Source organism: Diceros bicornis, chromosome 25, assembly GCF_020826845.1.
Source record: "Diceros bicornis minor isolate mBicDic1 chromosome 25, mDicBic1.mat.cur, whole genome shotgun sequence".
Classification (NCBI taxonomy): domain Eukaryota; kingdom Metazoa; phylum Chordata; class Mammalia; order Perissodactyla; family Rhinocerotidae; genus Diceros; species Diceros bicornis.
The window spans coordinates 50,489,333-50,510,172 of record NC_080764.1 but is presented as its reverse complement, the minus strand read 5'-3'; positions in this window follow the sequence as shown (position 1 = coordinate 50,510,172).

The window sequence follows — 20,840 nt, the reverse complement described above, 5'->3', positions numbered from 1 at the left end:
TTTGAACTTTAAAATTATACCAATTTTGATTGTTACAGTGTCTTTTCAAACAGAAACATCAATTTTAAGCAGTTTCTATGAGAAAGGAAGCAGATACCATCCCTACTGGGACTAAGCACTGGTAACATTTGATTTAAGTTGCATGAGAAGTTGATGATTGTATCTAAAGTACCATTGTTGCTACTAATATTATTACTACTACACTTACAACTCTGATAACGATACTAGTAGTATAGTAACAAAAATATTTATTAAGTATTTATGTGCCAAGCACTTAGCATAGTGGTATCTCATATATCTAAATAGGCATTTTTACAATATCATCATTTACTTTCTCATTATTGATATTACACAATAATAGTCACGAATAGTCAAACCATGGTATAAGCAAAAGGTTAGAAACAAGCATTAGATTTACAAAAAGGAAGCTTTCCCATTCCTTTGGAGCTTCCTTAACCCTTCTTGAAGGAAGACAAATGCATCCTCCTGTAGGTATCACCAGTACTGCTTCGACTGGCTGACATACTTAGCTGTGTGACTTTGGGATATTAATAAATGTCTTTCAGCCTGTTTCCTTACAGTAGAATGGAGACAATATTGCTTACCTTGTAGGAATGTTAGGGTGAAATGAGAAAATATACCTAAAGTGCCTGAGAACTTTTAGGTATTTAAAGTGAGCAACTTGAATTTTACCCATGTATAGCAATGATTGTCAACTGAGTTGGAGGAGAGGACATGTTCTCCTATAGAAGCCTATCAGAATTTCTTTTTTTAAATTTTTTTGGTGAGGAAGATCGGCCATGAGCTAACATCCTTTGTCAACCTTCCTCTCTTTCTTTTTGGTTGAGGAAAATTGGCCCTGAGCTAACATCTGTGCCCATCTTCCTCTATTTTGTATGTGGAATGCTGCCACAGCATGGCTTGATGAGTGGTGTGTGGATCTGTGCCCGAGATCCGAACCTGCAAACCTGGGGCCACTGCAGCAGAGCATGCAAATCACTACACCACTAGTCATCAGAATTTCTGAGTGAGGCCTTTTTAAAATCATATATGATCTCCCCCAAATGGACATTCTTTTCTCCTCTTTTTCTTTCCTCCCCCTCTCAACTCTTGAACTATGGCTATGTCAAACAACTTTTCCTGATGAAAGACTTTTATGTTGGGATAGAGTGGAAGAAAGCTTGAGAACTTTTGATAAAAGTAGTAGTTTCCAACTTCCCTGTATCAGATCACTTGGGGATCTTTATCTAAGCAGATTCCCTGGCTGAACTACCTAACAGAAGTTCTCAAACTGTAGTATGCATGCACAAAAAGTGCAACTTCCTTTGGATTGCTGAGAGTGAAAGGGAGAAGGGAGGGGGAGAGAGGAGAGAGATGAGTTTTGTGTTTAAGAATGAAGAATCCAGTTGACTTTCTGTAAATTTTTAAGGGTCGCATTCTGCTTTACTATGTCTCCTTGTAACTAACTACTCGCATTTATGCATTGTGAAAGATTGGATCTGTGAAGAAAAAATCACAGGGACTGACGCCCTGTTAAGGGAAATGCTCCTGACTAATAATGCCAAAAACCACTCTCTTAAACAACTCCAAGAAGGTATAGTAGATTGATACTCCTTTTTCCCCTTTAGTAGTGCAAAGAGATGTTAGGCTCATTGAAATCTTAAAATCATGCAGAATTTCCCTGGGGATATTAATAATGTTTTCGTGAATATAATTTTAATAATTCTCTTTGAGTTTAAGGAGTTTTAACCATTTATTTCTGATACGCTTGTATCTGTTACCTCATAGGTCCTACGTTATATCACTGAACAGGTTGTGTGAAAGGTCGATAGAAAGAAGTCAGAAATAAGTGCCACGGAATAGAGCAACGGACTTGCGGTTACTGGATAGTGTTCTAGATCACCACTGTCAAATAGAAATAAGACGCAAGACACACATATAATTTTAACATATAATTTGAAACTTTCTATAGCCACATTAAAGTAAAAACAAAGGCAAAATTAATTTTAATAATTATTTCATTTAACCCAATATATCTAATATATTATTTCATCAGGTGCTCGATATAAACAACGATTAATGAGATATTTTACTGTTGTTCCATACTAAGTCTTAGGAATCCAGTGTATATTTTATACTTACTGCACGTCTCATTTTGGACTAGCTACATTTCAAGTGCTCAACAGCCAGATGTGGTTAGTGTCTGTTCTATTGAAGAGCACAGGATTGATATTATTGAATAACAGCAATCTGCTGAGTGCTTATAACCTATAAAGGGGGCCACCCTTATAGGTATCAACAAATTCCAATCTTTCAAATGAATGTGACTACCAAAGGCAATACTTGTGTATATTTTCATATTTCAATCAATTTTTAAAATCTTTCTGAATCACCAAAGAAATGAACCTTGTCTTTGGGTCACTAATGTGATTTCTTAAATGAGATATGTTTTGTTCTTTGTGAAATAACTACACCTAAATTAATTTTTCTTAAGGTCCTTATTTTAAGTATGGCCAAAACTATGGCTAGGATTGAAAGTTTTACGTTTAGAGCAACGTTGTTTTCTTGATTTGTTTGGCCTGTAGTCTGATAGAGAAATGTTACTTCTTCTTTGGTAAGCTGTATAGAATTTAGATTATGACTGCTAAGTTTCCCCTTTAGCATTTTCAGCTGTCCCAGTAAGACATATGGAAACGATACAGATTCTAGAACGCTTGACTCTACTCTCTGCCAGTGAACTTATACCATAGGCAGAAGTATTAACATCCAATATGAACCAGCTATTGAATTCAGGGGTTCTGTGGAGAATGCTTCAAACAGTCAATAAACTATGGATGGTTCTTAATACTGTTGATGCCTAGAAGGTAATTTCAGTGTATTGTTACACGTAATAGATAAGTGTATAGCAGTGATTATATACAGTAACCTAAACTTAATGGTTGAAAAAAATTGTTGAGTGTTTAACAATATAAATCCCCTCTGAAGACTACTAATTAAAGAGTCATTATAACTTTCAGAAAAAGCATAAATTTGATCTTAAGAAACAGAGAGAAACTATAAAGTATTTCCAACTTGAGAAACTTCCTTAAAAGTGAGTTCTCCTCTATAGGCATCTGTCATTTGTGGCTAATTGTGATTTAAATCACTGTGTGTCTTGCATCATTGTGGTGGCTCCAAATTTTGCTGCACATTAAAATCACCTGGACAGCTGTTAAAACTTGTTCCCCAATTGTAACCCATGCCAATTAAATCAGAATGTCTGCGGTTGGGAGTCAAGCACTAGTATTTTCTTTTTTTAAGATTCCCCAGTTGATTCCATTATGCAGCAATGTTTAGAGAACACTTGATTAATTATTTCTTTAGTCAAATGGGTCTCTGCTGGTCCATAGATTGCATCAGAAACACCTGTTCAGCTCTGAAAACCAGGATACTGGGCTGGCCTTCCCTGAGATATCAGATGCTTAATGTTCAATCAAGTAAGTTCGATGTGAAAAATAAAAGCATACACTTAAAAAATACTGTAAGAATTTTCATATTTTTAAACAAGGCTGTTTTGTAGTCTTCTAAGATTAAATACAGCGGTCCTGTGTTCTTTTGTTTTGTTTTATTTTAAACTGAGGCTTTGGAATATTTTATGTGAGTAGGAAACCTCTAGGAGTTCAAAAAAGGTTGAAATAAATGGTTTCTAACTAAATGCAGCGCACATTCTTGGATCAGTTTTCAAAGGCTGATCAAAACCTGCTGTGTTTAAATAACAACATGCTGTTTTTCATCACATCCGTTGATGATGTAAACAAAATGTGTAACTATATTAGTAAATGTTAATATTCATGTATTTTAAGTTAAGGTTACAAAATTTGTCACAATGTGATTTTTTTATTCAAGTGAAAACAGATGTGTGCAGCTATTTTGAATATTGGTTTATAAACATGCATATTCTTTATCAAATGAACTTGTAGTTTTTTTATGTTTTCTTTCACTACTGTTCACCTGAAAGGAACAGTTCAAGGGACTGGAATCCAGGACTGTCTGGCTCCAGAGCCTACGTGTATCCACTTCTGTTAACGCCACACACGTCAAATGGCCATACAAGGCTAGAGTCGGTTGGGAGCCTTAGGAATTGAGTGGAGGAAAATCGAAAATCGTAGTAGTTTCCCTGGAGCAGTTACTTAAAGGATTTGATATTTAAAAAAATTGTAAAAGCAGAATAAAAATTTGAAGATATTTTTAAGTATTGATAAATTATCCTTCATTCCACTGTTTTAACAGTAAGTTACATTTTTTATACTTTCCCTCCATCTTTGCTTATGCATATATATTTTCACATAATGGAATTCATAATACCCAGTAGGGAGTCTGCTTTCTTTCATTTAAATTTATATGAAATTTTTTTTGCAAGTTGTTTACTTTTGATAATTATTTTATTGGCTTCCTAATGATCAAACTGATGTATCATAACCGTATAGGGTGCTATTACTAGACCGGGAGGTTGATGACTTTTTTCAGGATTACAATAGGCAATGTTATCAATTTAGGTATTTTTACTTTTTCTTTCTTTTGGATTACTCTTTTAGGATGAATTTTTGAGCCTGAGATTACTAAATTAAAAGGTAGAATTTATTTTTAGCACTGTACATTTTGCAATTGGGGAAGATGCAGTAAAACTGAAAGGGAAGCAAACAAATCCACTCTCCTCCCGCTGCTCCCCCTACAGCAAACCTCTCCCCAAACTAGTTGCTCAAACTTGAGAAACTGTCTCACGTTTTACTTTTTTGAGACACTAGTATCGGAGCCAAGCTTAGGCTATTCAGAAATTGACAAAATCACACTTTGGAGAGATCACGATTAACTCCCTACCTTTGAGGAAACTGAAGTGTACTTCGTGGCAAAGAATAACAACCCGGTTTTAGGAGGGACAGAAGACGGATGAGCCTTGATGGAGCAGAAGTGACCGGGGCGGGAGCGCTCTACAGCGTTGCTCTGGTTGAAGTCGCTATCCGGGGAAGCCTGGAACATCCTGAGGGTCTGCGGCCACTCGTCAACCAGCCTTGTCGCCTGGCCGGGCTCAGGCTTCTGGCAGTTCCCGCCTCCGTCTGTGCGACACCCGGGCCGACGTGAAGTTCGGAAACGTGAGCTGAGCGGCACTGACGGGCGCTCTGGGAAGAACTCGGCAAGGCTTTCCTTTCGCTTGGTCTACAGACCTGAAGAATGAGACTGCGAGTTTTCAAGGAAACGGATACATGGGTTAAGTCGCCGGTTTCAAAATCTCAAAATGGAGAAGACTTTTCCTTTAAACGCTGCGCTGTACTCCCATCCTTCGCTGTTCAAGCGTTCGCCTCCGGGCCACGAAATACTTTGCGTTGGTTTTTATTGCGGAGGTTTCTCTCGGGGGCCCCTTAAGCTCACGCCGGGACTGGTTTCTTGGTTTCTGCTCTGGCGGGTGATTGGGTGCTGGGAGTCGAGGGGGCGGGAGGCAGGAATTCGTCCGCAAGAGCGCTTGCGCGCGGCCTGGAGAGAGCGGAGGAGGGAGCGGGTGAGGCGCCGGGAGTCCGCACTCGGCCAGGGTGAGGAGGCGAGAGGTTTGGGGCTTCTCCTCTCTGCCAGGCTCCGCAGTGTGTGCTCGCAGATACCATTTCATTTTCTCCCGGGACTCGGAGCCCAGGCAGCGCTGCCTCGGTTTTCCTCAGAACAGGCCAGCCTGTCTCTCCTGGGGTGGCGCGCAGCCTGCCCGAAGAGAGCCTTCTGCTCTCGCCTGGCCGCCATGCGGGCAGTCGGGGTGACCGCGTCCACGGGCCTCGGGGTTCTGAACACGCGGAGGCCAGAGGGATCCTGTCCTGAACCCCGAGGAGAGGCCCCGGGCCCCCTTGAACCTCCGCTGACTCGTGGCAGCGGGGGCGATGGCGGGAGGCGGATCGGGGCTCGTCCTTTATCCCCTGGGGGGTTGTGGTGAATGCAGGTGGGATGGATTTCTAGGCTGTATCTGAGGAACTAGCTGGCGTTGCGTTATTGGCTGGGGTGAAGGGGTTAGAGTCCACCAAATCTCTACTCAAGAGTTGCACAGATAGAATCACAGAATAGTAGAACTGGGAAATGCCTCAGAATAGTGGTTCTTAGCTTGTTTTGGAACACATAGGCTAGGGGTCAGGGTATAATTGGCTTCATAAGCTGTTGAATTACTCTTTTAACCATCCCTCCATCCCCAGGTCGAATTTGCCGTTTTTTTCCACTATTGCAAGGAAGTCCTCAGTTGATAACAGTGCATATCAGTCTCCCCTCTGTTTTCAGTTATTTTATTAGGATATAGTTCTGGGAATGAGAAATCCATGGACTTTCTCTTCAGAGAAACACAGTCATGTACCAAGACTTCTGCATGCAATAGCAAGAGAGCACAGTCTCTGACTTCTGTCTCTGGATCCTAGATTAAGCATAGGTGGTTTAGAAGAGGTGGGGATTAATGTAGATCACCTCCTCTGTGTCAAATACTGGAGTTTAGGCACGTTCTATCCATTAACTTACTTAATTCTTAACTCAATGCCTGGCTAATTTTCGTCAAAACTCTATCGGGTAGATAATCTTATCTCCATTGCACAGATGAAGAAACAGACTGAGGTTCAGTGATTCACACAGTGGGACTCACACTTAGGCTTGCTTTACTCCAAAGCCCATCTTCTTTTCATTATACCCTTCTGACCTTTAAATCAGAATTATCAAGCACCTACTGTGTGCCAAGGCATTTTCTCCCTTACAACAGTTTTTCAATTAGGGATTATTACAGATGAGGATCTTAGTCTAGAGAAGTGAAGACATGATCAAGGAAACACATCTGAGTTGTGGGAACCTGATCTAGAACTCGTACTTCTACCTCCTGGTCCACAGCTTTGGCAGAGTAGGGATACAAATCCGGATTTGTCAGATTCCGAGACATGTTCTCAACCACTGTGATGGTTAAGACTAGGAAATTCTTTTACTTGCATTTGTTTTGTTGATACATTTAGGAATCCCCTTTTTATTTCTAGACTTCTGTCCTAGTCTAGTTGGGTATCTGGTTTTCTTTGAATGGCATTGTTTCAGTCTTGATTTTCATTTCTGCTGCAGTTAGGAATCTAAGTAAACAGGAAAGCATGACTCTTCAATATGGTCTGAATGTACAGTTGGTGGGGTGAAGATGAACTTTCCTTGTAAAGCTTGTCCATCATAGCTTGCTATAATGAATTCTGCAAGTATTTTTCAGCAGTTAAGTCTTCATTAAGATAAAGATGCCGATAATTCATAACGTATACTGAATCTGTGACTACATTCATTTTCTCAGATAGTAAATGGATTGAAAATATTTGCTGGGTTCATGGAAGAACATGTAACCTTTCAAAAAATAATCCTAATCGCTATGAACTGTATATGGTTAGGAGGCAAAGGAGAGTATTCTGAAAACTATTCTCAGCTCATTTGGCACTTCTATTTACTTTACGGAATTACTACCTTCTACAAAGTATTTACTGTCTTTTACACAGAATACTATATTTCTCACCATATTTTTTGAGATGTTTCAATCATATAGAAAATTAATAGACCAATGGGTAAGCCAACTTTCCAGAGTTGTTCAATCTTAATATTTTGCCATATTTACTTTATACCTTCTTTGCAAGTAACATTACTAGTATGCTGAATTTATTCTTTTTCTTTCCTAGAAGTGTTGTTATACTTTTGTTACATATTTATGTATCCATAAACAATATAGAGCATTTCTTTACCTGTTTTTAAACTTTGTACAATGATATGATACTGTACCCATATTTGTTCAGAAGTGTTTTTAGTTGCTTAACATTATTTTTAAGAAGTAGCCTTATTGATTGTTCATCTATTTTAATTGCTGTGTAGTATTCCATTGTATGAATATACCAGAATTTTTTTATCCATTTTCCTTTTGACAGACATTTAAGTTGTTTACATTCTTTTGCAATTCTAAACAATGCTGCTATGAACTTTCTTATGCATGTTTCCTTATGTTCCTGTGGGAAAGCTTTTGGATATATACATAGGACTGGACTTCCTGGTGTTGGGTATCTTCAACTTTACTAGAAATTGTTAATATCTGTCCAAAGTGGTTGTAGCGATTTACACTCCCCCTAGCAGTATCCTCCATTAAGTTTTCATCCAAGATATTAGTGTACTCTAGTTTTAAAGAAATGACGGTGCTTGCATCATTAAGGCACAAATTGCTTTGTTCATTTCTTTTATGCTTATATGCTTTTAAGTCCAACATAATTTTAGGGAGAAAGATAAAGGAATAAGGTCTAGATTGAACTAAATACTAATTCTCCCTTCTGCTATTGCTATGTTCCCTCAAGTACAACCTTACTTCTTGTTGTGTTTGTACTTGTGATGGAGACAGACCCTAATGAAGTAAATTGTTTACTGATTTTTTTATTGTTTTTGTGTCAATAGATTGTCCGAGGATTAAAAAGTAAGCAGCATTGTTTGTTGGAGAGCCCTACAGAAAGTGGGAAAAGCTTAGTCTTACTTTGTGCTGCTTTAGCGTGACAACAGTCTCTTCTTCGTGGTAAGTATTTGGTTGATATATTCAGCTTGATTATTGGGACTTGAAAAAAATATAATAAAGTACTTTTTATCCAGAATGATTCATTTAAAGAAATAGCAGTAACTAAGAATATACTTTTGGTCTTTCTTTTAATCCTCCCTGCTTGATATTTTAATGTCTCAATATAAACGAATACTCAAGTGGTTGTGCCTTTATTACATTATTAATCTTTGACTATTAACTATAAAACTCTTGGAAGAAACCGACCCTCCTTTATGTGAACTTGGAGACAGAGGCCAAGGTGAAGCCTTGGTGCCCCTCCACACTAGTGAGCTGCAGAAGGGCTGCAGAGTCCTGTGAATCTTTGGCGCCCCTCCTGGCTCCCTCCGGAGTTGACATTGCCTGCACAGAGGAGCCCAGCTCCTTACAACGTCATGCTGACGTCACTCATCCAGGCCTGTTTTGAGTGGTGGTCTGTGCTACCTGTCACCCCTTCTTGTTATTCTTCCATCTCTAAGTTTGTGCCTTAGGTTCATGTGACACCAGCCCACAGAGGTAATAGATATTATGTCATATACACTGGGCGACATCTCTAGGAAGTAGATTCTAGCCTGATCCCCATGGTGCAGGTTTAGAGACTGGGGAGGACCTGAGAGGTACAGGGACTTTCTCAGGATGAAGAACTGGTAAGAAAAAGGAGGTCTGCATTCATCTCTGTCTCCTCAAAGCTAGGACCCGACTTAGGGTTCCAGGGAGCTGTGGCTAGGGCTGTGTAGGCTCCTTGTGTACAGCTCAGGAGATGACATGGGGGAGGAGGGTTAGCAGCCAGGGCACAGGGGGCAGCTCTGGACAAGTCTGATTGAGGGAAGGGGCCTAGGTAAAGGAGTCTTGAAAAAAGACCTCACTTCCTTGGTCATAGACCTCAAAAGATCTTAGAACTCTGGTAACCAGGCACCCACAGCCCCCCATCCAGCTCACTTGACTGGAGACAGTCAACAGGAAAAAATATTTTGTTGTTGTATCCCAACTTTTGGAGGATCTAGGCACAAAAAAACCCAGGAAGAGAAACTTTTTGGTCGTTGCTGACGTTGGCTCAGCCCTCATCCCCGACGCCTCTGGGTGTCTGGCAGGAGGCAGTGAAGGGTAACACGGGGCAGCCCAGGAAAGGCTAGTGCAGGCCAGGTCACAACTGTGATCCCACCTGATCAGCCCCACACCCCTTGTCCCTCATCTTGTGTGTGTGTGTGTCTGTGTGTGTTTGTGTGGAGGGGAGAAGGCAGGGTATGAGGGGCAGGCCATTCCTGGGCAGGAGCTGCTTGTTAGGTGTCGGAAGTGTGGTGGGCCTATCATGTTCATAGCCCAGGTCATGGCTGGCAGCATGAGAAGGTGAGCTCCTCTACTCTTATGTTACTGAGCCATAGAGGTTTCATCTCTTTTCCTGCCTGACCATAGTTCTTTGCAGGGATGTCCCTCTGTGCCTGAACTGAGGAGCAGACTTTCTCTTGGGGGATGACCCCAGTGGCAGTGTGCAGGCAGCCCCTGATTCCTTCAGGCCCAGCTCCGGAGCAGTCTTTGCAGATCTCCAGTAAGAAGGTCATCGAGGAGCTGCCCAATGGTTTCAATTTCACCAACTCACTAGGCAAGGGGAAGGTGCCTGAGGCCACAAACACCATCCAGTGCTGCTCTGAGATGAGAACAGGAACAGAGGGTCTCCACACTCAGGACCTTGAGATAACCAGGTTGGACCAGAACTAGGGAGTGACCAGACTGGGGCTGTCCCTTTTTCAAGCTAAAGGGGATGTACATGCAGGTAACCTTGCCTGTTTCGGAGCTGAGCTGCCATGACCCTCTTAGCCTTGCCTGGTGTGAGCTTCTGGAGGCCACTGAGGCAGAGGCAGAGGGTAAGGGGGACTGCAGGCTGGATATTCCTGGAAGGGAAGTGGGATTTTTCCTTTGTTCAGAAGCACACATGGAAAGTCAGCTATGTGGGTGAATCTTTCTCTTTATCCCACTGTAGCGCCAGCTGCAGAGCTCCAGTCAGTGGCAGAAGCAGAGCAGTGGGCAGTGGTGGAGGTAGAGCTGGCTCCAGCTCTGTTGACAACACCCCTTCTAGCGTTGGAGCCAGAGTCACCTCCATCAGCAGCGTTGGAGCTAAAGCAAGGGCCAACATTGGCTCCAGCAGGAGTGGGAGCTGCTGAGCTGGAGTCACCTGGATCATCATTTCTAGTGGGAAGTCCGTCTCCACCTGTGGCTGTTAAGGAGCATGAGAAGAAGCCCAACCTCACGGCCTTCTCTCCTAAGCAGGTGGTAGAGCAGTTGACCGTGATGGATGCAGTGAGCAGCTGGGCTCTCAGGGCGGGGTGGAACAGGCCTTCCCTCTGCCATCGTTGCCCCAGTTCTGATCCAGACTCCCATGATCTGGGCCCAAATCCCAGCTCCACCCCTTACCAACCATATGACCTGGGCAACTCCCGGAACCCTCAAGCCTTTGCTGTCCACATGCAGACCGTAGAGGTGGACACTAACAGGACCTGCTCCACAGAGTGCCTGTGCTGGCTCCATGAGGTAGAAGAGATGGAAAGCTGGGCAGGGCCTGGCCCATCAGTGGTGGAGGGGAGCTCAGTGTGTGCAGCCAGGTCTACGGTGGCCCAGCCGTCTCCTCAGGAGGCTCAACAGCCTCAGGACTTGACACCTGATGTGTGCTTCACTACAAGGGAGACAGACAAGGCCAGTGGTTGTAGCTGCCACGGGGGAATGTGCATCAGAATGGAGAGTGGGACCAGAGTGGAGATCAGGGTGGTGGCAGATGCCCCCTTGGGATGAGCAGAGTTGAGCCATCATCTGGAGCTTGGAGTTAGCCAGGACGGGCTGGGTGCAAATACCCCTCTCCCTTCCCTACCGTGATTGGGCCCTGGGTCATCCTGTGTTGGGTACCCTCGGTGGACAGAGAAGAAAACCCAGGGACTCTCACAAGGCTCAGGCCACATCCTGAGCTTCCTGAGCTCTAGCTGTAAACTGTGAAAACTGTGTGGGACTTTAGTGGCTGTGGACACAGAGGTGGCCTGTGGCAGGGCTGGATGACACTTCCCCTGTCCCCCAGGAGCTCTTCTGGAAGGTGGTGCCCTCTCAGTGCCTGGGATCCACCTGGCACAAGAAGAATAAGCCTGGCAGTGAGCACTAGACACCCACCATCCAGGCCACCATCGACCAGTTCAGAAGGGTGGCCAGCCTCGTCATCACCACCTGCCTCGGTGACGTGAGCATGACAGCCCAGTACAGGGCGAGGGTGGTAGAGCACTGGGTCCAGGTGGCCCAGGTGTACCGTGGGAGGCCCAGTGGAGCCCCTCTCTGGAGACTTGGGAACTGCCTCTCCACCTTTATCAGCTCCCAGGATTGAAGTGTGTGGTCTAAGCTCCTGCAAGTCCCTAGGCCCTTCCTGCCAGAGGCCCCGCTGACCTTGACTCCAGGTCCCAGTGGGAGGATGCTCACTTCCTACCTGGCTCCTTCCCTGGGTTGAGCTAAACTCCTCCTCCTTGTGAGTGTTACTTTCTGAATCCTAAATGTCCTTCTGGGGCTCCCTGAGAATCTGTCTCATCCAGGAGGGGAGATGTAAATAGAAGGGGACTGAAGCTAGAGCAAGCGGGGCTCCAGTGCCCAACCTCACACCTCATTCTCTTCCCTTCCCCAGGAGTGTGAGATCTGGAAGAACTTCTCCTCGTCCCGCACTTTCATCTCTGCTCTGCAGAAAACCTCCACAAGCCACCTGAAGAACACATGGGGGTAAGTTTCCCTGTGGGTAGGCCTCTCTGCATAGGAGGACCAGGATGGATGGGGGATCTCCTGTATGTCTGCCATTGGTGCCTCAGTCAGCCGGGAACTCCTGGGAGGCAGCAAATGATGGGGACAGGGCCTGGGAGTGGGTAGTTGGTCTCTAAGTCTCCTGGTGTCCTTAGTGAACCAGTTCTGCTTCAGGACTCGGTTTCCCTAAATGTCAGCTATTGGGTTGAGCCACATTGGAGATTTCCAAGTGTTTATAGCAACAGAACTCTATGGTCAGTTGAAATTCATAGTGTTCAAAACAGAGCTGCTCTGTAGAGCTGGAGAGTGGAGACCCCAGTGACTAACAGGAGAGCCCCCTCCCAGTCCCATGAGACCTTAGTGCTCAGAGGAGCCCAGTGAGAACACTCCTCCAGGCAGGTTGAATCTCTTGGGTTGTCAAAGAAAAGGGATTTGCACTCAGACCCCTCACATTATCCCTAAATTTATCCTTCCCTCTTTCCCCTCCCCTAAGGTAAAGCTCTGAAAAACTTAAGGAGCTCTATAGCCAAGATGAGTCCTTGAGCAGAGAACTGATGACCAAGATAGAGTGGAGGCTGCGGGTCTGGAAAAAAGAGGAAGGGGGAGAGGGGCAGGGTTACTGGGCAGGCTGTGGTTTTGATAGTTTCTCACTTGAACTTTCTCTGAAACATTCCAGTCTATCTTGTCCAGGTTAACAAGCAGAGGGATCTGTTCAGCTCATGGGCAGCAGGGTGCCATTTTTGGGCAGGAGGCCCTGGTCATGGGACACAGTGGTGTTGGTTGGGCTGTTCCAGGAGGAGTTGCTGAGCTGGTGCCATCAGCAGGTCTCTGGCTTCCATGCACGTCCATCCTGCTGGATGTAGCTTCTTCCAAGCTGTTGCAGTGGGTTTAGCCCTCAGCCTTAACCTGTCCTCAGGAAGCCAGGCCCCTGCTGCTCCTTCTGTCTTCACCACGTCTCCAAGGGGAGGACACCCTGCCTGTCCCAGGGACATGCATGGCAGAGGATTCCCATGGTCCAGGTGGACAAACAGGCTGCTCATCCTTGGGCCTGAACGGCTGGACCAGAGACAGATGTGTGTGCTTTCGGGGACCACCCCCGGACCCTTAGAGCAGTCACTCGAGTCAACCACAAGAGTCTCATCTGAGTGCCTGGTTGGCAATGACATATGCCCCCAGGGGCTTATGAGAAGCATCTAGGTAACTCATGGATTCTTAGTGGATCCTGCTGAAAGGACGTTAGGAGCTTCACGTAAATGAGGAAGCAAAGCGTCCTGTCACCACCTTCCCTGTGGATCAGAGGTGGCACATTGGGGGTTCAGTTCCTGAGTGGATAAAGAAAGAGTTCAGGGCAGGGGAATGTCCTGAGGGGTTCCTTGGTGAGGAGAAGGCTTTGGCATGGCCTCTGGCCAAGCCTGGGGGCCAGACACTCCACGAGACTGGGGCAGGCAGGAGCCATGCAACCAGACGCCCAAGACACCCCGTCCTCTCCACTGCTTGGCCCAGGACCAAGCTGTGAGAGCTCAGAGGACAGGACTGTTGTCAGTGGTGGGGCTGCGGGTTAGGTGAGGATGTGGGAACAGGGCATCTGGCTGGGAGGGGCAAGCGGCCTCTCCTCTTTGGGCCCCTGAGCAACTCACTGCCCCTGTTTGGGTCTCTGTCTCCTCATCAGGGAAGGGAGGGATGGTGATTGTGTGGTGCAGGCCTCACAGGGTGGTGATGAGTTAAGAGGGTGGACAGGACTGTGGGAGCTTTCTGCCTGCTCCACCTGGAGGGGTGAGGGCGAGCACAATGATGACAGTCATGTGACACTGAGTCATCAGGAGTACTTGTGAGGTAGCTGGAGTTCTCACACCTTCCATATGAGAAAACAGGCTCAGGGAGGCCAGACAGAAAGCCCAAGCTCACACCCAGAGTGAAAGTTGGAGCTGGGCTTGTTCTAGAATCACAACATCTTGGAGGATGTATTGGCATTGGTACCAGTTGACTCGAGTCAGATGTCCAGGTTCGGAGGCCAGTGGTGCTGGAGAGAAATGGGGTGAGGGGAGTATGGCCCGTTGACACTCTCCTCGACCCTGGCAGGAGGGGCCCTCCACGTTTACCCCCCCGCAGATCAGCCCCAATAGAGTGCAGGAGAAGCAGCAGCAGCAGCAGGTGAGTGTGCCTGTGGGGGAGGGGCTCTGCCCTCCCAGCTGGAGGCCTCAAATCAAGAGAGGACGGTCCTTCCTCTTGCTGCCACAGTGCCTGAATCCCCCAGTAGAAGTGACCAGGAGGAGGGCCTGGGAGATCTGGTGCAGGATGGTTGTTGTGGGGAGGACCAGGGACCGCATACCCTGTGATTTGCCAGAAGCCTCCCCTGGGAGGTGAGGAGGAGGAGTGTGGTGTTCTTGGGGTGTGAAGGGAGGAGGAATTGAGGGGAGGCTGCTAAGGGTCCTAGGCTGCTCCCCGTGGGAACCCTGGGGTGGGCCAGGAGGCTGAGGGTGAGGACTTTTCAGGGGAGGGTCTGCAGGGGGCCGACTTGAGAGCAAGGACTCATCCCACCCACACTCTGATGTCACAGAGTGTCATCCCCTATATTGGCACTTTCCTTGGTCACCTGCTGATGCTGCACCTGCTGATGGGTGATAATCTCGAGGTGGGTGCACCTGAGGACCAGGCATTGAGGCCCAGGATCCTGAGCATTGGGATGTGGGAGCCCCTGAACTGAGCTCTGAGCTCTCAGCACTTGGTACATCTCTCCTGAGAGCCTCACAGCTGCCTCTGGGAGCTGGGGCATCAGGCACATCTTAGGGATGAGTGAACAGAGGTTCCACCTGAGACACCCATTCCGGTTCCCCAGGCTGGGGAAGCTCAGAGCTGCCTGATGGCACAGCTGCGTGAGGTTTTATCTGAGCTGGACTCAGCCTCTCCCTCCCATGCTGCCCGTGGAGGGAGAGAGGATTCGGGCCCCTCCAAGTCAGGCAGCACATAAGTGGCTGAGCAGTCCCCTCTGCCTGAGGCCTCAGACTCCAAGTCTGTCATCAGAGAGGGTTGTGCTGCCACGTCCCTTAGCCTCTCCCCCATGTCCCCCTTCTCTGGATCCCAGAGCCAGGCCTAGGTCCAAGTCCTGTTTTCTCTGCATGCCCGGCCCCCTCTGGGGACCTGGCAGTAGTGCAACATGAGAAGGGGTGGGCATAGGGGGCTAGTCAGGCTAGGGGGCTCTGTCTGATGGACTCTGGCTGTCTGCCTTCCAGGAGAATGAGATCAACCTGACAAGAGGACTGAAGTGAACAGCTGCCGCACCCCCTTCAGGGGAGGGGAAGGAGGAGGAATTCAGAGACCCTCTGGACAGAACAGTCCCTGGCTCCACCCCCTGTATCTTACATTGAGTGGACGAGTTTGATAACAGAAAAGTGGGAGACCCATCCAGTTGGCAGGTGGGTTGAGGGGAGGATGGCATCAAGGAGAAAATCCTGGAGGAGGCGCTGCTTATTCCCATTCTGAGAACAGGTAAAACCTGGTAGGAACTGGAGGGAAGGACAGTTCCCAGGACTGGTCCCTGCCCCACCCCTGACACCCGACAAGGCCCATGCAGCATCCCTCACCCAGGCCCTAACTTCAGCCTCTCATTCCCTCTGGTCCCAGGAATACCCAGTCATGAGGGAGATCCTGCTGCTCCAGGTGGCCACAAAGAATTACAACCTAGAGCCCGAGGAGCGATTTGGGGCCTGGTTCCAGGACATGGAGCTGCTCAACGAGAGTGATAGGTGAGGCCGGGCAGGAGTTGGGTGAGGGCAGGGGTGGACTCTCCCTGTTGGCCAGTCCAGAGATCCTGTCACACATTGTGGAGGGGCAGTAGTTATTTGTTGTAAACAATAAATGCCATATTTGAATATTATATTAAAGTCCTGTTCCCTTTACAGTCTGGGAGTTGTGGTGTGGTTCTCTCGCTTTCTGTAGGCATGTAAGTGAGACACTGAATCTCACATTTCTCCTTGAATCACGAACTCTTCCGGGTCATCAGCTTATTGTATGTGGGAGAAGGGAGAAGGGCCAGCCCCTTCCCTGGCTAGTGGGGACACCCCCAAATCCCCCTAATTCCGAAGACCAGTTCATTTCAGTATCATTCAACTCCTCCGGGAGCAGACATGGCCCCCCGCCCATTCTCTTGGGATTTAAATGTTGAAGGTACTTTCACAGGCAGAGCAACAACCACTGAAATGTGGGTGTCTTTAAAACAGCACTACCCAGGACCATGTCGTGCCACAGGCAGGGGCTGCCTTTCTACATTCTTGAGGAACAGGGAACATTTTCTGCTTCTCTTGTTGAGATTTCTTTTGACTAAATTTTAGGAACTTGTAGTTTTCTAGTTCAATCTCTGGAATTGCATCAGCTCTAAGTGGGGAAAACAATGTAAAAAGATCAAAACGTGCACTTGGAGAGGACAAGGCCCAAGGAAGCTCATTTGCAAATGGACTAAAGACAGGAAGGATCTAGCTCCTGAGGCCCCTCTAGGGGCTCCCTGTTCACCACTGACCTGGATTTGAATCCTGCTGTGATCCTTGTCCAAGACTCTGAATTCCTTTTCCTGCTTGTTTTGTATCCAGGCGGAAAGATTTGTGATGCAGCTTTTAAGGCTACTGCTGGGCCTCGTTCCATAAACATGACTGCTCCCTGTGAACTAGGATTTTCAGCACCCCTGCCTTCCTTAAGCAATTCCCTTTAGGGCAGAAATTCCCTAGAAGGTCCCAAGCCTCCTCTCTGGCTTGGCCAGAGGATCCCCGGTGAGCTCTACTTTGACAGTATAAGGGACCATAATCCTGGCCAGTGAGTGACTCTACACTGGCCCTTGCTGTCCAAGGTGACATCTGAGCCCGTGTCGTTCTTAGGTCCGTGATCTTGGACAATCCTCCAGTTTACATACTAAGTGTTGGTGTTACCAACTCGTCCAAATGGGGCAATTGGGCCCAAGCCCTTAAAATGTGTCACCCCTGGGTGGTTGTGTTTTTTTCCCCAATCCTGTGCTGTGGTTACATTACCACAACCTCCTGGGTGTGAAGACTGTTTGGAGCTTTGAAAGATGAGGTATGACAGGGGTGTGGGGGGCTCCAGCAGGGAATGCCACTGAACTGATTGTCCATGGACGTGCATGAACACAGCCTTATCAATTAAAATACTGAAATGCTTCCCATCTGGTGCTGAACAGACACTGCTCTGAGCTCACACAGAGAACCCACCCCATGACTAGGAGATTTCAAATGGTTACCAAGTGGCATTTTGAACCTCATCACTTGGGAACACCCTGTAAGACAAGGGACAGATGAATCGCTTGGCACTTGTGAGGTATCCCCTCCTTTCTGATGGCTGCAAGTGTCACCCAGACACACAGGCTGCACTCTGCCAGGGAAGCCTTGTCAGAACAGCCAGAAGTTGAGGATGAACCCTGGTTCCCGTCATCTCAAGACCTTCCTGACATGGCACAGCCACCCAGGAAAGTGATTTGGTAATGGAAATACTGGGAAGGCCGTACTTTCCCTCCAAAGAGAAAGAGAAGTGCCAACAGTGAAAGCTTGATCCCTCAAATAGACAACTAAATCCCAACAAGCAGTGGTTTCTTTCAGCATTACTGATGCTGAAAAGTTCTCTTTCGGTAATAGCACGATCCCCCAACTGCCATGTCCATTTCCATGAATCACATTTCCAACACATATGGATCTAAAAAACTGTGGGAAATCTGGTATTTCCTTAGATGCAACTCTGAATTGGCATGCAACAGAGAACAGAAAAATGGAGACCTAGAAGTAAATATCTAATTTGAGAACATAGACACAAAAGTGATTTGAAATAATATTTTGGAGTCTATTGGAATATTACACAAAAAGAATAATCCACTTTATGTAGGTTTTACTGTGACTGTGATGGGAAAAGCTGAATCATCCCGTGACGTTGATAACTGGCTGCTGACTTTAAAATACAAATAAATATTGTACATAGTAAAGGAAAATGAGAAAACAGCATGAAAAAGGAAGATCTTTCTCTCCTCACCTGCAACTCAACCTCTCACCTCAGAAAGAAACCTCTATCTATATTTTCTATGTCACGCAGCAGAGTTTAATACAAGAAAAGTATTGGTATATTTTAAAAGTTCAAGAGCTCAAAGCAAGGAAACATTAGGGACGCAGCCATGAGACCTCACTGAGGTACCTGCTCCATTTCATCTGCTGTCAGGATGGCCTTCTTGGCCCCTCACTTTCTCTGCCTCACTAGCAAGTCTGTCCGCCATCAGTGCTATCACCAGTATCGCTCCTGTGCTCTACTCTGCCCTTTCCTCCTTCCTGATACCTTCTTCAGTCGTCAGAAATTGTTGGCAGTCGAGCTGTGGAATGCCCATAGCAGCTCCTGGAATCATCTCTGCCAAATCTGAAGGCCAGCAGGAGTGCTCAAGGGACCTGGAATGCAGACCACCTGCGAGCACACCTGGCAGGGATTCACCTGTGTGACTAGGTGCAAGTTTTTGCAATGCTTTGGCCAGATTGAAAGGACTTACGAGTTGTCCTGCACTACTGCAGGCCTGGAGTCCTTGCGGTCTCTCGGCCCAGCAGACTTGGTGGGGCTGGTCCAAGGAATCCTCCCAGAGACCCATCATTGCCAGCATGTGATGGCATTCTAGTCATCGTCCTCTTGAATATGTCACTGGACATCCTCAAAGGCATGGAGATGCTTAAACCAGGCTATGGTTTGGACTGGTTTTCACAGTTATGCTGCTTCCTCTGCGAAGACGTGACTGTCATCCTTCTTATCATCCTTCTTTTCCTCTTATCCTACAAAAACCAATCATGAAAGTGGGTCAAATGATAAAAGAAGCCTGCCTTTTTAGGACAATTATCCTGGCTGTTTTTACTTCCACCCCCTCTCTATCCTCTGGGGATAGATCTGACCTGTGTCCTGGGATGTCATCAGGCAGATTTGCATCAAGAACAGAAAGCTCAAGGTCAAAATTCAAGGCTACTCCAGATCATTTCTCCTCCTCCATCCTGTTAACACCCCCTCCTTGTTTGAGTGTGATTCTATTCTCTTCTTGTCCTTGTCACTCTCAACCGCACAAGTCCTGGCACTCCCACTCAGGACAGTCAGTCCCCAGTCCTTACTAAAACCCAAATCTTACCATTTCTGTGTTTTCTGTCTACTCATTTGCTTAATCCATTGACCACTTGTTGTTCATAGAGGTTAAATCAATAGTGATATTATCAACCACCTCCTGTTAACGACTTCCTCCAATCTCCCAGATGTTCACATAATCCTAGTGGTTATGTTCAAAAGTAAATAATTCAGAAAACATATTCACCCACCACAAATTCCTGTTCCCTAATATTTTTATTCAAACACTCATACAGTAGATACCTGTCCCTCAAGATCAGAAGTAATGCCAGATCACCAATCCTCACCTTAATTTCCTCCTACACCTATCTAATCCTGGATTCCGTGGACTACGATCACAATAATTTCCTTGGAAATATAAAAAATTCCTTACCACTCATTTATTTTGTAAACCTCCAAACCCAGAAGATCCCGATTATCTGCCATGCCGCAGCTACTGCTGGTCTTATAACAAGCTGAAGAAAAAGCACGAAACATGACCTTTTGGTACCACTGTAAACACAAAACCGTCTGCATCAACTGGGAAGCACCCATAACGCCTGGAAATTTTGTTCTCCTTTTTTTCTGTTGGCTCAATAACAAAAAGACAAGTCAATTTAAAATGTGGGCAAGAGATCATAATAGACTTTTTCCAATGAAGATATACAAGTGGCCAACAGGTGTATGAAAAGGTGTTTGGCATCGTTAATCATCAGGGAATGCAAATCAAAACCACAATGAGGTATCACTTCACACTTGTTAAGATGGCGATAATCAAAAAAACTAAAGATGACAAATATTGGTGAAGATGTGGAGAAAAGGAAACCTTGTGGGAATATAAACTAGTACAGCCATTATGGAAAACAGTATGGAGGTTCCTGCAAAAAAGAAAACTAGCATATGATCCAGCAATCCCACTTCTGGTGTATACCCACAGGAATTGAAATCAGGGTCTCAAAGAGATATCTGTACTCTAATGTTCATTGCAGCTAATTCACAATAGCGAAGATATGGAAGTAACCTAAACGTCATTGATGGATGAATGGATAAAGAAATGGAATATTCGTCAACCTTGAAAAAAGAAGGAATTCCTGCCATTTTTGACAACATGAGGGACCTAGAAGATATTATGCTAAGTGAAATAAGACAGACAGAGAAAGGCAAATACTTATATGTGGAATGTAAAATTGTCAAACTCATACAAGCAGAGGCTAGAATGGTGGTTGCCAGGGGCTGGAGGGATGGGGAAATGGGGAGCTGATTATCAAAGGATACAAAGTTTCAGTTATCAAGATAAATAAGTTCTGGAGATGTAGGATATTGCGTAGTGCCTTCAGCTAACAAAACTCTATTGCATACATCACATTTACTACTTGAGTAGATACTAAGAGTT